Source organism: Xyrauchen texanus, chromosome 3 (assembly GCF_025860055.1).
Source record: "Xyrauchen texanus isolate HMW12.3.18 chromosome 3, RBS_HiC_50CHRs, whole genome shotgun sequence".
Classification (NCBI taxonomy): domain Eukaryota; kingdom Metazoa; phylum Chordata; class Actinopteri; order Cypriniformes; family Catostomidae; genus Xyrauchen; species Xyrauchen texanus.
In genome coordinates, this window is record NC_068278.1 from 57,826,249 (window position 1) to 57,839,619 (window position 13,371).

At 38.1% G+C, this 13,371-nt stretch overlaps 2 protein-coding genes across 3 annotated transcripts in view; one reads left to right on the forward strand and one right to left on the reverse strand.

Annotated features, from left to right (window-relative positions):
• Positions 1–980, reverse strand: part of LOC127631834 (angiopoietin-related protein 2-like) — a 20,882-nt gene extending 19,902 nt beyond the window's left edge. The window contains exon 1 of the mRNA XM_052110205.1: positions 574–980. The gene's annotated coding sequence lies outside the window, so the exon portion shown is untranslated. The remainder of the gene's footprint in view (positions 1–573) is intronic.
• Positions 1–13,371, forward strand: part of LOC127631821 (ras-specific guanine nucleotide-releasing factor RalGPS1-like) — a 160,019-nt gene that overhangs the window by 85,344 nt on the left and 61,304 nt on the right. The gene's annotated exons all lie outside the window — the stretch shown is intronic.

Below are 13,371 nucleotides of genomic sequence, written 5' to 3' on the forward strand. Positions count from 1 at the left end.
GCTGTATGCACTCTTCAAAGTGTCTGCACACTGAGTATTGTCTACCGTCAGTCTTCGTATGAACATGAGGCATCGCATCACTAATGAGGAACATTTCTGTTTAACCATTATTACGTTTATTGTGAATCTTAATTGATATTGGTGTTATATCGATATACGGTACCCATCAGGATAGTTGACAAACAGATTTAAAGTTTAAAGATTTTTTAAACTTTTTTTTTTTTTTTTATAGTTAATTTTATGGTCACAAAAGCTGCATGCATAATAGCTATAAATGAAAATGAGCAAATCGTTGTGTATATAGCTTTAGAAGGAGTATAGCAGGTCACACTACAGGATATATCAACTACCCACAAGCACATTTGATTATTTGTATACCTGCCACTTTTTTAAACCTTTTAATTTTAATAGTAATGTTAATAAAATAAATTGCATTGCATTACATCATTTGTGTGCTCAGTTTTAAATGTTCTGTGTTACAGGTCAGTTTATAAAGTTAATGAGTTTTAAGAACATGTGCCATGAGGACTTCAGTTAAAAGCGGTATTAACAAAACAAACAAACATCTTTTACCTGGACACTGTGTTAACGTTCCTGACGTTCCTTGTCTCCTTCACTCCTCTGGTTTATCCTTTAAATTCCACGCCAGACACGTTGAATGCAGTCGTCCCTGGAGAAGTCATCACCAATCCACTAATGTCCTTTCTGTCCAATTTTGTCCCTCTTCTCTTGTTAGCCGTCTCCGTTTGCTGTCATACTACGTCCTTAGTTGGGTGACAGTTGCATGTCCTAAATTCTAGTGGAAGTGCTGTTTGGTCTGTGTCTCAAGCATGTATTGACATGGACATCTGCAAGTGTCTTAACAGTTCAATTAAAGTCGCAGTGATTTAGAGAGGGACATCCTTAACTTCCTAGTCATACTGCAGACAAGAGATGTTCTGCTCTCTGTCTCACTCTTTCCCTCTCTGTTTCTCTCAGCATTAGTTTGTTGTAAAAGTGTTGTTATGTGGCTCCTCCCCTTTCCCTTCCTCTTGGCACAGCTGGAACGGTCATCACTGAAGGGAATCATCATATGGTGCTCAACAGTTAAAGTGTAACCTCTCTTAACCTCTCTCTCTTTCTGTTCACACTTCATTTTGCTTGTTTGAGTCTGGAAAGTTGCCGCTATAAAACAATCCCATTATCAGACTCTCATCACTACCACTATTGCTCTTATGTTAGAGTTAGTGATTTAAAAAAGAAAAGCTCAAGCCAATTTGGGAGAGACGTAAGATCAATGAAGGAAAAAGTTATATATATATATATATATCTCAACCACATTTCTGTGCTGTGGCATTTGTGGTAGATTTCTGACATTTGTAATGGATCCCCATTAGATGTTCTTTCTCTTGATCATGAGTACAGAATAATCACTTTTTGGCTGCATGTTTAAAGTTGTATTTTCGTACTTTTTGCTGATCGGCAAAAAAAAGAAATGCTTTACGATGAAGATCTCATGTCCTTTGTCTCTTTATCCATCTATCAATTTCTCCTTTTCCCTCTCATGGCTACAGAGGCAAGAAAAATGATGTGCACCCTTTGGAATTACCTGCATTTATGTATAATTTATCTTAAAATCTGGTTTTATCTCCATCCAAGTTACAATAATGTAATGTTTAAGCAATATCACACAAGCAAGAGTGCAATATGGCCCTACATCAGCACTGCTGTGATTCGAGTGCCGTAGGTAATCACAGCAGTGCTGATTTAGGGTCATATAGCACCATTGTGAGTGTGATATTGCTTATATACAACAGTTCAATGAACAAGTACATTTTAAGTACATTTTATGTATGTCATAAAAACACATTTGTACATGGAACTACTTTCTTACAGTACGGATCAAAATCTGCCATTGCTGGTTCAAAACAAATGATGCATCCAAACCTCCGTTAGTAATTCAAAAAGTTCACTTAAGAAATAGTATCATGGCTTGTGCTGTTTCTAACAAGTTATTGGATAAACAAGGATAGATGGCTGGAGGTGTGTGTGTGTGTGTGTGTGTGTGTGTGTGTGTGTGTGAGAGAGAGAGAGCGAGAGCGATAACATGTTGCCACACCCAATCAGAGATGCTGTCAGCTTTGTCAATGGAAAATAGACGTCCAAGCGGGGATATTCCTCTCTATTTCGTGGTAGCTGTTGCACAAGAGTCATTCACTATAGGAACAGCGACGTCCTCCACCATTTTAAACAGTATGTATCCAATGTGGAAACACCAATAAAAGGTAAGCACATGAGTTCTGTAATCAATCAGTCTGTTGTGTATCTCTGCTGCAATGAGCCTTAATCCTGAAGTTGTCCGTTTAAAGCTATTTCCTAGTTTTGGTAATGTATTAGTAATACGAGCGATCACGGAGCGCAGTTCTATGTAAACAATGACTAACGGATTCACTTTACATCACCAACTGGCTCATATTACACACAAAAATTATCTTTTGCCGCCACCTGCTGGCTAACAGATGTAATTTAAAAAATAAAGCCAGTAACTCCTAACAGATACACTTTAGTTTAGCATGAACGCGGAGTGATACACACACAGTGAAGTGTCCGAGTGCTGATGGTGTCACACCATCAGTGCTCATGGAACGTCTCTCGTCCAATCAGATTTGAGGACCGGAACTGACTGTGGTATATAACCGTATAATTTACAAACACAATCTGTTTTAACTAATTATTAATTAATACAACATTATTGTATTGTTCTTGTACATATTGAATACATCATTCAAACATTCACAGTGTAGGTTGGAAAAAGTATGTGAACCCCTAAGCTAATTACCTGACATCCAATTAATGAAATGAAATTGGAGGTGTGGGTTAGAGCTGCTTTGACTCAAAAGCACTCAAACATTTTGAGTTTGTTATTCACAAGAAGCATCTGCTTGCTGACGTGGACCATGCCTCACAAAAAGAGAACTCAGAAGATCTACGGTCAAGAATGAATGCTTTGCATAAAGCTATAAAGGGTTACAAAGTTATCTAAATTAACCCTAGAGTGACAGCTAAAAATTTTAAGGAATTGTAGAAACTGGTTAACATCTCTGTTCATGAATCTGCTATACTGAAAACATTAAACTGGTATGGTGTTCATGGCAGGACATCACGAAGGAAGTTGCTGCTTTCCAAAAGAAACATTGATGCACGTCTGAAGTTTGCCAAAGACCCCCTTGACACTCCACAACGCTACTGGGAAAATGTTTTGTGGACTGATGAAATTAAGATTGAATTGTTTAGGAAGAACACACAGCACTATGTATGGCGTAACAAGGGCACCACTCACCAACATGAAAACATCATCCCAATGATGAAGTACGTTGGAGGGAGCATCATGATTTGGGGCTGCTTTTGTGCTTCAGGACCTGGACCGCTTTTAATCTTCAAAGAAAAGATGAATTCTCCATAAATATCGAAGTAAATCCACTACTACAGAATGGCTTTAAAAAAAGAAAATCCACCTTTTGAAGAGGCTCAGTCAGAGCCCAGACCTTAACCCAATAGAAATGCTATGACATGACCTCCTTGACATCAGCTATGGCTGAGCTGAAGCAGTTCTGTGAGGAAGAACTGTTACAAAATTCCTTCTGAACGTTGTGCAGGTTTAATCCGCTGCTACTGGAAATGCTCGGTTGAGAGTACTCCTACCAAAAGAGGATAAACCCATTATTATATCAAAAGGTTCAGTTACTTTTTCCACAGCACTGTGAATGTTTAATGGGATGTGTTCAGTAAAGACATGAAATATTATAATTGTTTGTGTGTTGTTAACTTAAGCACATTGTGTGTCTATACTTGTGACTTTGATGAAGATGAGATCACATTTTATGACCAATCAATACAGAAAACCAGCTAATTCCAAAGGGGTCACATACTTATTCTTGCCACTGTATATCATTTTCAGCTAGCCTGATTGATTTAGCACACAGGTGAGATGCATACACCTGCACTGAAAAGTGCAAAAGGAAAGAAATGGAGAGATGTTTGCACTAGTGTCTGTGTTTTGAAGGGATTGTGCTTGTGATGTCGTCTCCATTATGCTTGTCGTCTTAATGCCAAACCTTGTGACCGGCAGAATGTTTTTGTGTCTGCAGGAAGCAACACATTGTTCCTCAATGCTCAGGATTTCTTTGGAAGTGAACAGCAGGAATGCTTGCATGACTCAAAAATATTCACATGGTTATAGTCGCATTTTAACTCTTTGCAAGTGATGCTGCTAGATAAATGTATAGTAGACAGATGAATTCTCAGAGCTTGATGAATGTGAATCAATTTAGACCCTAAATATTCAGGTGGATAGTCCTTGTGGTCTATGTGATTTGGGGTGAAGGGTCAGTATCAGGGGCAACTGCAAGCTACAAGTGTGGCCAACTGTTAGAACAACCCCTGCATAAACCCTGAATAGGCCCCTGAAATGAAGAGCTATTATCAGCTACATGCCCACACACACATTCACACAGACTTTCTCGTCACTTGTCAGGACACGCTTTTGCATAAAGGCATAGTTCACCCAAAAATGAAACTGTCATCATTTACTCACCATGATGTCATTCCAAACCACAATTACATTCATTCCGTCAACCCACGCATCTTAACACGTGGCTTGTTGAGCACGTTACCACCGAGACATGGCGTGTGTGGAGGCTTCACGCCATCCACCGTGGCATCAACTCACCATGCGCCCCACCGAGAACCAACCACACTATAGCGACCACGAGGAGGTTACCCCATGTGACTGTACCCTCCCTAGCAGCCAGGCAAATTTGGATGCTTAGGAGACCTGGCTGGAGTCACTCAGCACACCCTGGGATTTGAACTAGTGAACTAGCAAACTCCAGGTGTGGTAGCCAGCATCTTTACCACTGAGTAAATGACCCTAACAACCACTCCAAACACCTTAGCCATTGCATAACAATTGAAAAACAATTGAACGCTTGGTAACCATATAGCAATGCACTGGCAACCACCTGTAACATCACAGAAACATTGTGGCTAGTTTTGAGGCTGAGTAAATGACCCTTACAACCTTTCAGAACACCTTGGCACTCATTTGCCGTGCCGTGCATCTCACACACTTTCATGTGTCATCACTCTTAAAAATAGCCTCTTGTGCCTTAATAGAGAGGTCGCACTTCACTCAATGCTCAGAGGAAATATTGTTGAGACACTTTGCTGCAAAAGAGATGGTAGAAGTAGTCTGTTTTCAACATGAAGTGATTTATGAACTTGAATAGCTCAAATGATCTCCTGGGAGTCACTTGCAACTTGAAGCAGCTTTGCTGCATGTCCTCACTTTGTTCAGTAAAACTTTGTTGCTGAAAGCAGTGTCTCAATGCATGCCTGCAGTAAACCTGCCTTGTGCTCTGTTGGGCCACACTGAAGGACTGAATGGTGATTAATTTCAGGAATCCTGTGAAAATGTATTTGGCAAAACCTTTGGGAACACTACTGCATTTCAGCAACCAGTTTTGCCTATGAAGAGCAAACAGAATTTATTGTCCAAGAATTGTTCTATTATATACAGTGGCAAGAATAAGTATGTGAACCCTTTGGAATTAGCTGGTTTTCTGCATTAATTGCTCATAAAATGTGATCTCATCTTCATTAAAGTCACAAGTATAGACAAACACAGTGTGCTTAAGCTAACAACACACAAACAATTATAATATTTCATGTTTTTATTGAACATATCCCAAAAAAATATTCACAGTGCTGTGGAAAAAGTAAATGAACCCTTGTATTTTATAACTGGTCAATAACTGGTGAATGTCTGGGCTCTGACTGGGACATTTTCTTTTTTTGAAGTCATTCTGTTGTGGATTTACTTCGATGTTTCGGGTCATTGTCCTGCTGCATCACCCAACTTCTACTGATCTTCAGCTGGCGCACAACAACCCTGATATTATCCTGTAGGATGTCTTGATAAACTCAGGAATTCATGTTTTTCTTGATGATTTCAAGTGGTCCAGGCCCAAAGCAGCAAAGCGCCCCAAATCATGAGGCTCACGATAGTACTTCACTGTTGGGATGATGTTTTCATGTTGGTATGTGGTGCCCTTTTTATGCCATACATAGTGCCGCATGTCCTTCCTAAACAATTCAACCTTAATTTAATCAGTCCACAAAACATTTTCCCATTAGCGTTGTGGAGCGTCAATGTTGTCTTTGGCAAAATTCAGACGTGCAGGAAAGTTTTTCTTGGAAAGCAGCTGCTTCCTTCGTGATGTCCTGCCATGAACACCATTACTGTTTAATGTTTTTCCGTAAAGTAGACTCATGAACAGAGATGTTAACCAGTTCATCTTGGCTGGACGGCCACTTCTAGGGAGAGTACCTTTAGTACTAAATCATCTCCATTTATAGACAGTTTGTCTGTGGACGGATGAATATCTAAACTCTTCCAGATAAGTGTGTAACCCTTTCCAGCTTTATGCAAAGCAACAATTCTTGATCGTAGGTCTTCTGAGGCTTCTTTTTTACAAGGCATGGTCCACGTCAAAAGATGCATCTTGTAATTAGCAAACTCAAAATTCTTGAGTGCTTTTTATAAGTCAAAGTAGCTCTAACCCACACCTCCAATCTCATTTCATTAATTGTTTGTGTGTTGTTAGCTTAAGCACATTCTTTGAATTCGTCCTGTGCACAACTGTGTGAAATGGAGCCTTGTAAGGCTAGACAACAGCTGCAATGGTGTCTCTTACTGCGCATGAACCTTTCACAAACTAGTGAATGCGTCGGGTATAAATCGGGATTTAGATTGAGACCTCTGGGGAAACTGGAAAGTTTTGCCCCCTCCAAATTGATTGTTGTGTAGAAAATTATTATTGACAATAATATTGAATTGTTATTTTGGTGGTTTTTAAAGGAAAAGTTCACCCAGAAATAAATATTCTGTTTATTTACTTACCTTCTTGTTGTTCCAACAAGTCATATGGGTGTTTTTTTGAGTAATTTTTGGAGCTCAACACCCCTGTTCCCATATGGCAGCTCTGCAAAACATCTATTTTGGTGTTATTTTCCATTTAAAAAAATAAAAAAATGGTACAGATTTTTAACTATGTGGTAAGATGTCAGAGTTTTCATGTTGTGTAATCTATTCCTTTAAGAGTTGTTTTAATGTTTCTTAAAGTCAAGAAACTACACACGTGGAGTGGTGGTGGTGTAGTGGTCTAAGCACATAACTGGTAATCTGGTAATCAGAAGGTTGCTGGTTCGAGCCCCACAGCCACCACCATTGTGTCCTTGAGCAAGACACTTAACTCCAGGTTGCTCCGGGGGGATTGTCCCTGTAATAAGTGCACTGTAAGTCGCTTTGGATAAAAGCATCTGCCAAATGTGTAAATGTAAATGAAAAAAATATGTATTTCGATATTTATGTATATCTTTGAATTACGTGCTCGACAGAATCATTCGCATTAAGATCAGGAACATGAATTAAGAAAGTAAACAAGGTCGCATGCATTTGCCAAAGCACTTTGACAATCCAGATGTTTTTCACTGAGTAATAAATTAGGTTGAAACAGGACCACAACAGATACTTAGAATGCCATGGTTTTTTTTTTACTCTAATTTAAAGCATAGACACTTTAAACTGGAAATGTTGGATTGCCAGCCGAGCTTTTCCTTCAATGTTCTGCGGATGGGATCATAATTTGGCTGCAGAGGCTGTTTTTATCCTCATCTTAAAATGTGATGAGGTAAGAGCAGGCTTACAGTAAATCAAAAGACATTTAGGAAATAACACAGAGAAACTGGCGTTGTCATAAAGAAGCCTTATTCTCTTTTTCCTTTTCGTTTTCTGGACAATATAGGGGGTCTGTTTAAATGTTAGTGCTGTGTGTCAAAGATGTGTTCTGTAACGTCTCACCTAACTGGAGTTTGTTCATGGTGGACCACATGGGACTGAAGGGATAATTGGAGTGCAAAAATATCAATGATGTCATCCTTTATTCACCCTCATGTTGTTCCAAACCCATACGACTTACTTCTGTGAATCTCAAAAGGAGATATAAGGGAGAATGTATCTTTGTAAGTGAAGAAAGTGAAGCTTTTTGTTCACAAAATTTGAAGACGTCTATCAACAGTAAGTTTTAGAGAAATGTGGGACCTGAAAGGAAATTCTCCATGACCTTGGATTGTCCTTATGTTGTTGCCACACTGAGTCCCGTGACAACAGCAAGGCGTCGATATTTTGACAGAGTGACGCTTTCACCGTTAGCTCTGTTTACTGTGTTTTCCTGGGTTAAGTTAAATCTTTTAAAGTCCTTTTGTTTGCGTTAGTCGTGGCCTTTTACCAGGGCTGGACTGGTAATCTGGCATACCGGGCATTTTCCCGGTGGGCCGACACACTTTGGTGCCGATCAGGGGCGGACTGGCCATCGGGAGAACCGAGCGGGCCAGTGGGTCGGCCGCGAAACGGGCCGAAAGGGCCGCGATAAGCTAAAATGAGCCACCGCGTTATGCAGAATGGACCACAAAATGGTGCCGCGATACTGTTAGAAGATAAGGATAGCAAACACCCCCTAAATAATGAAAGTACTCCCCTTATGTTGTTCCAAACCTGTTTGACTTTCTTCCATGGAACACAAAAGTTACACGTTACAGTATCCTCGTGCGACCCCGCGTACACATGCGTGGACGTTGTATTTTGACTTTGCTATACAAGACACAAGACTCTAGACTGTCATTTAAGGGTTAAACTTTTGCCGCACTGAGTCACGTGACAACAGCAAGGCGTCGATATCTTTTGAAGTATTTCTATGGGCGCAGAGCCAACAAAAGTGCCTCTAGTAAGAAACCTCTTCAAGTATATTTTTCATTAAAATGTGTTTGAGTGTAAAGAGTAGTGTTTCTAGTTTCGTTCATTTAAATATGCATACATTTTTTGCACATTAGCGCAATGATTAGCATGATGTACACATAGGTGACATTTGATATTATTCTCACAAAAGTTGAAAAAAAAACATGTTATTTTGAATAAATCAATGGGTTATTTTGTTTCATTTAAATGTACATTTTGTTATATTTAATTTTTTTTCTCCTATAAATTACAGTTTTATTCATTAAAATTAGTAAATGCATTCCTATATATACTAGAGGTAGACCGATATATCGGTTTTACCGATATTATTTTCAGCATTTCAAAATAAGAGTCCCCAGTATGTTTCGGGTATCTTTATTATTTTCTAGTTTATTATTACGATTTTTGCACCTGGGATTTTATTCATTTTGGACTCTGTCTTTATAATAAAGAAAGAATAAAAATGTCCTCTTATTGATTTTTTCTATAAATCAATCAGCCAGTGAATTGGTTATCTCCCTTTTCCACCTACTTATTTATCGGTATCGGCAAAATCCATCGGTCGACCTCTAATATTTACTGTGCATTTTCACATTGAGAATAAACATTCATTCAAAAGCTGGAAAATTTTGATTTCAGAGGCTTTATTTGGAGTTAGAATGAAAATAAGGTGCATTTAAAACTGTTCTGAGACCTGTGAAGACAGACAGCACACTTAAGGTTTAGTCAATCACTAAATAGGGAGCAAGGGAGCATCCTATAAGTCTCTATGCAGTTAGGTGCGTTCACTCCTTAAATCAGATCAAAAGTTCAGTTTCAGGCTGCAGATGATGTTTGGATCACTCAACATGTTTGACACACATGGGACGATGATCATCAGTTCATAGATTCAACATTTATAATGGATCATTTTATTTTAACATGGTTGGCTGTGATTGGACGATGCTGGACATTACTTTGAATCAGAATAATTTATGCAATATTCTGATGTAATGTCTGTAGTGTTGCAAAAACCTGCAGAAACAACACTCCTGGAAACATAATATACAGTTTGATGAAAAACTGTTCTATAGCTTGGTATTAATACAAACCTGGTCCCGCTGTCCACATATGAGGACATACATTTTTTATTTGATTATGTATGTATTTATTTATTGCTTGTTTATTAGGCGATGCTAGTTATAAATCAAAAAGGAAAATGGAAAATGCGCACAGTAGTCACACACGGTTATAGATCAAATGTTAGCTTCAGTCACCGTTCATTTACATTGAAAATAGATGCTATGAAAGTGAATGGAGACTGAGGCAAACATGCTGCTTAAAATCTGCTTTTGTGTTCCACTGTAGAAAGAAAGTCATTTGGTTTTGGAACGACATGAGGGTGAATAAATGTTCACCGATGGCATTTTTGTTTTCATTTTCATTTTTGAGCGAACTATCCCTTTAAATTTCAGCATGTTCCTCAATCAAAGCTGTCATACGGCTTCAGACATTAAATGTTGTGTACAAGTCATACTGATATCTTTTATGATGCTTTATTGACTTTATCACTGCATGTTTTTTCAGTTGTTGTTATTCAGCTGAAAATCTTCCCCTTCGTTTGTTTATGCACAAGTATACAATGTATGAACCTTGTTTTCCCCTGGTTGTCCCCTGATATGACATATCCCAGCAGGTGTGGGTCATGGAGAATTTCATCACTTGCACTGTTTAGTTAAACTTACTGGATTTACTGCCAATATTTGTTTTCTTTTCACTTCTGATTCCTCCAGATGAAAATGATGTCAGATTGCTTAGAAAAGTCAAAGCACAAGTGAAAATGTAATACTTTGTGCAATTGGTGATGCTTGACTTAGCATTGCCATATCACCATAGTTCCCTTCTGTTCTAGAATAGTCTGTTTATTCCAAACATTTATTTCCAAATTCAGATTTTGTGTAGCATTCATTTATTAGAAGTCACCTTGAAAGCAGTCAATGACCCCTGGTTAAGATTTGAAATGTTGCTAAAACTATTAAGGACGTCTTCTGTTAACAAGCTCATTTTGCATTCCTTCCTCTCGGCTGATCTTCAAACGGCACGTCAGCACTGTGAAACATGAGATGACCGAGTTATTTCGAAGGGCTGGATTTCACAAAGCTTTGTCGTATGTTAAACCTGTTTGCATTTCCCAAGTCCAGTAAACCAACAGACAGCTTTGCATTATTGGTGCACCAGTAAATTCAAACAGTTTGCATTAAAGGGGTCATTATCATGGATTATGTGTTTCTACTGTTTTGGGGCCCTATAGCACTGTAGGTTTCTTGATTAAATGCGTTGTTAAAAAACATTCTCACTCAATTTTTTTATTTAATTGGTCCGAAAATTGGTCATTTCAGCACCTCTTAAATTCTGTGTTGTGTTTGAAAGAACTCCGTGCTGGAAGTTCTTTCAAACGTACAAATTACAAATGTAATATTTGTAAAAAAAAAAAAAATTTTCAACTTTGTCAACGTTATATTTTTCCCCAAATAAACACAATTAAATAATATTTTTACACTTTTTTTTTTTTTTGCAAAATAATTTCGTCTCATATTTAATCTCAAGCATGCTCTTTACTGACATGTTTGTTGACAAAATTTTTAGATACTTTTTACATTGGGAAATTGGGACAGTAGTAATTTTTGAAAAAAAATTATAGACGTAATTTACGCTTTAAATATTGAAATTGTTTATTGTATATTTCACTCTTTGTTTGGATGATTGTGCTTTAAAAAAAACTTATATTGTTTTTATTTTTATAACGGATTTAAAAAAATCCGAGCCTACACTTCTATAAGTTGAAACCAAGTGTGCCGCACAAGCCCTCAAAAGTGAAGCCAAAACGTCTCGATCGCCCCCCGGTGACTGGTCCTAAACCCCAGGTCATAAACCCCGCCTCCCCATGTTATTCAACGGGACGTGAGACCAAATAAACAATTAAATTACACTTCACATATCTTTTTTCCAAAGATAGTTTCTGTCATTTACTGTAGTTTCTATCACGTTGATGTCATTTCAAGTGTTTGTTTTCAAAATAAGTTTGTTTTTAGTTATTTGATGCTATAAAAACGGTGCTGTGACATCATGATTGACAGCTGTGATTGACAGGTTCTCTGAGCGAAGTAGTCACTGAAGCACCAACTGACTTCTTTTCTGGGATCTTCGGAGGACTGAGGAGATTGGAGCTTTAAATTGAATATCTACATTTCTATAATTAATTATTTCACACCATCATAAGTCAAAAGTCAAAAGTGCAGGGGCGTGTGCTTGCGATTGATTCAGCGAGAGTGAGGGCTGGGCCTTGATTTCGCGGCTTTACTTCCTGCTCACTACTGCGCAGGTCTGGTCCCGAAATCGCAACTGCGCAGACTCAAGTCCCAAGATGTCAGCGCCATATCGGGACACTGGCGGCTTCAGTTCTCACCAATGGAAAAGAGCGAAGGGGCGTCGTCCATCTTTTTTTACAGTCTATGGTTGAAACGTGAAGATAATATGAGAATGTGACTTAAATTGGAGGCAGATTGCTGCCATCTGGTGAATAAAATATGAATAACATGACTTGAAAACTGTCATGCAAGAAACAACATAGCAACATACTGTGTAGTCTGATGACTTGTTGTAACATAATTTTATATTTTATCACAGGATATGCATTTGAAAATATATTTAGACATTAGCAAAGTTTAGCATTTTAAATTGATTTTAAAGTGTCAGTTTTTGCAGTTAATGTCATTATGCTGCAGTCAAACCTGACCATGGTGTTACAAAGAGAATACAGAATAAGCATTTTTCTACCAATAATTTATTTCCAAAATTAACATTTTGGGGAAGTAAAGATGCTGACTACCACCCCTGGGGTCGCGAGTTCGAATTCAGGCCGTGCGGTCTCCTAAGCAACCATTGGCCTGGTTGCTAGGGAGGGTAGAGTCACATTGGCTCTTGCTCTTGGTGGAGTGCGTGGTGACTTGTGCGTAAAAAATTGCTCTATTTTTGGTCTTTCCCATTCATTTTCAATGGTCGGTCAAATTAGATTTTAATTATTTGATTTTTTATTTTAATTATTTATTTTCAACAACCACTTAGACTGATCGAATCCAACCCTTTTATTTATTTATTTATTTATTTTTTAATGTTCAGATGGCAAATGGAGGAAAAGTCACCAAGTCTTGTACTGCTCAGATAAAAGAAACTTTTTTTAAAATGTGGGGAGAAAAAAATAGAAAATGGCCGAATATCATAGGAGGGTAAATAAAAATCAACCTCCGGTAAATGAAATTGCCTAACGTTAAAGAAACACCCGCTTGCGTTCTTTCGAAATATTTCTAACCTTTAATATACAAATACACAAGTCTACAAATGCAGTTCTGTCATGCATCACAGCAGTAAAAGCTTCCAGTCTGATCCAAAAAACATCTGAAGATCATGAAAAACATTACATAAACACATTGCAATAAAGTCGTGGCTTATATATTCTTCTCTCAGAAATTACACATCCAATGCCCCCTTCCCAGTAAGCA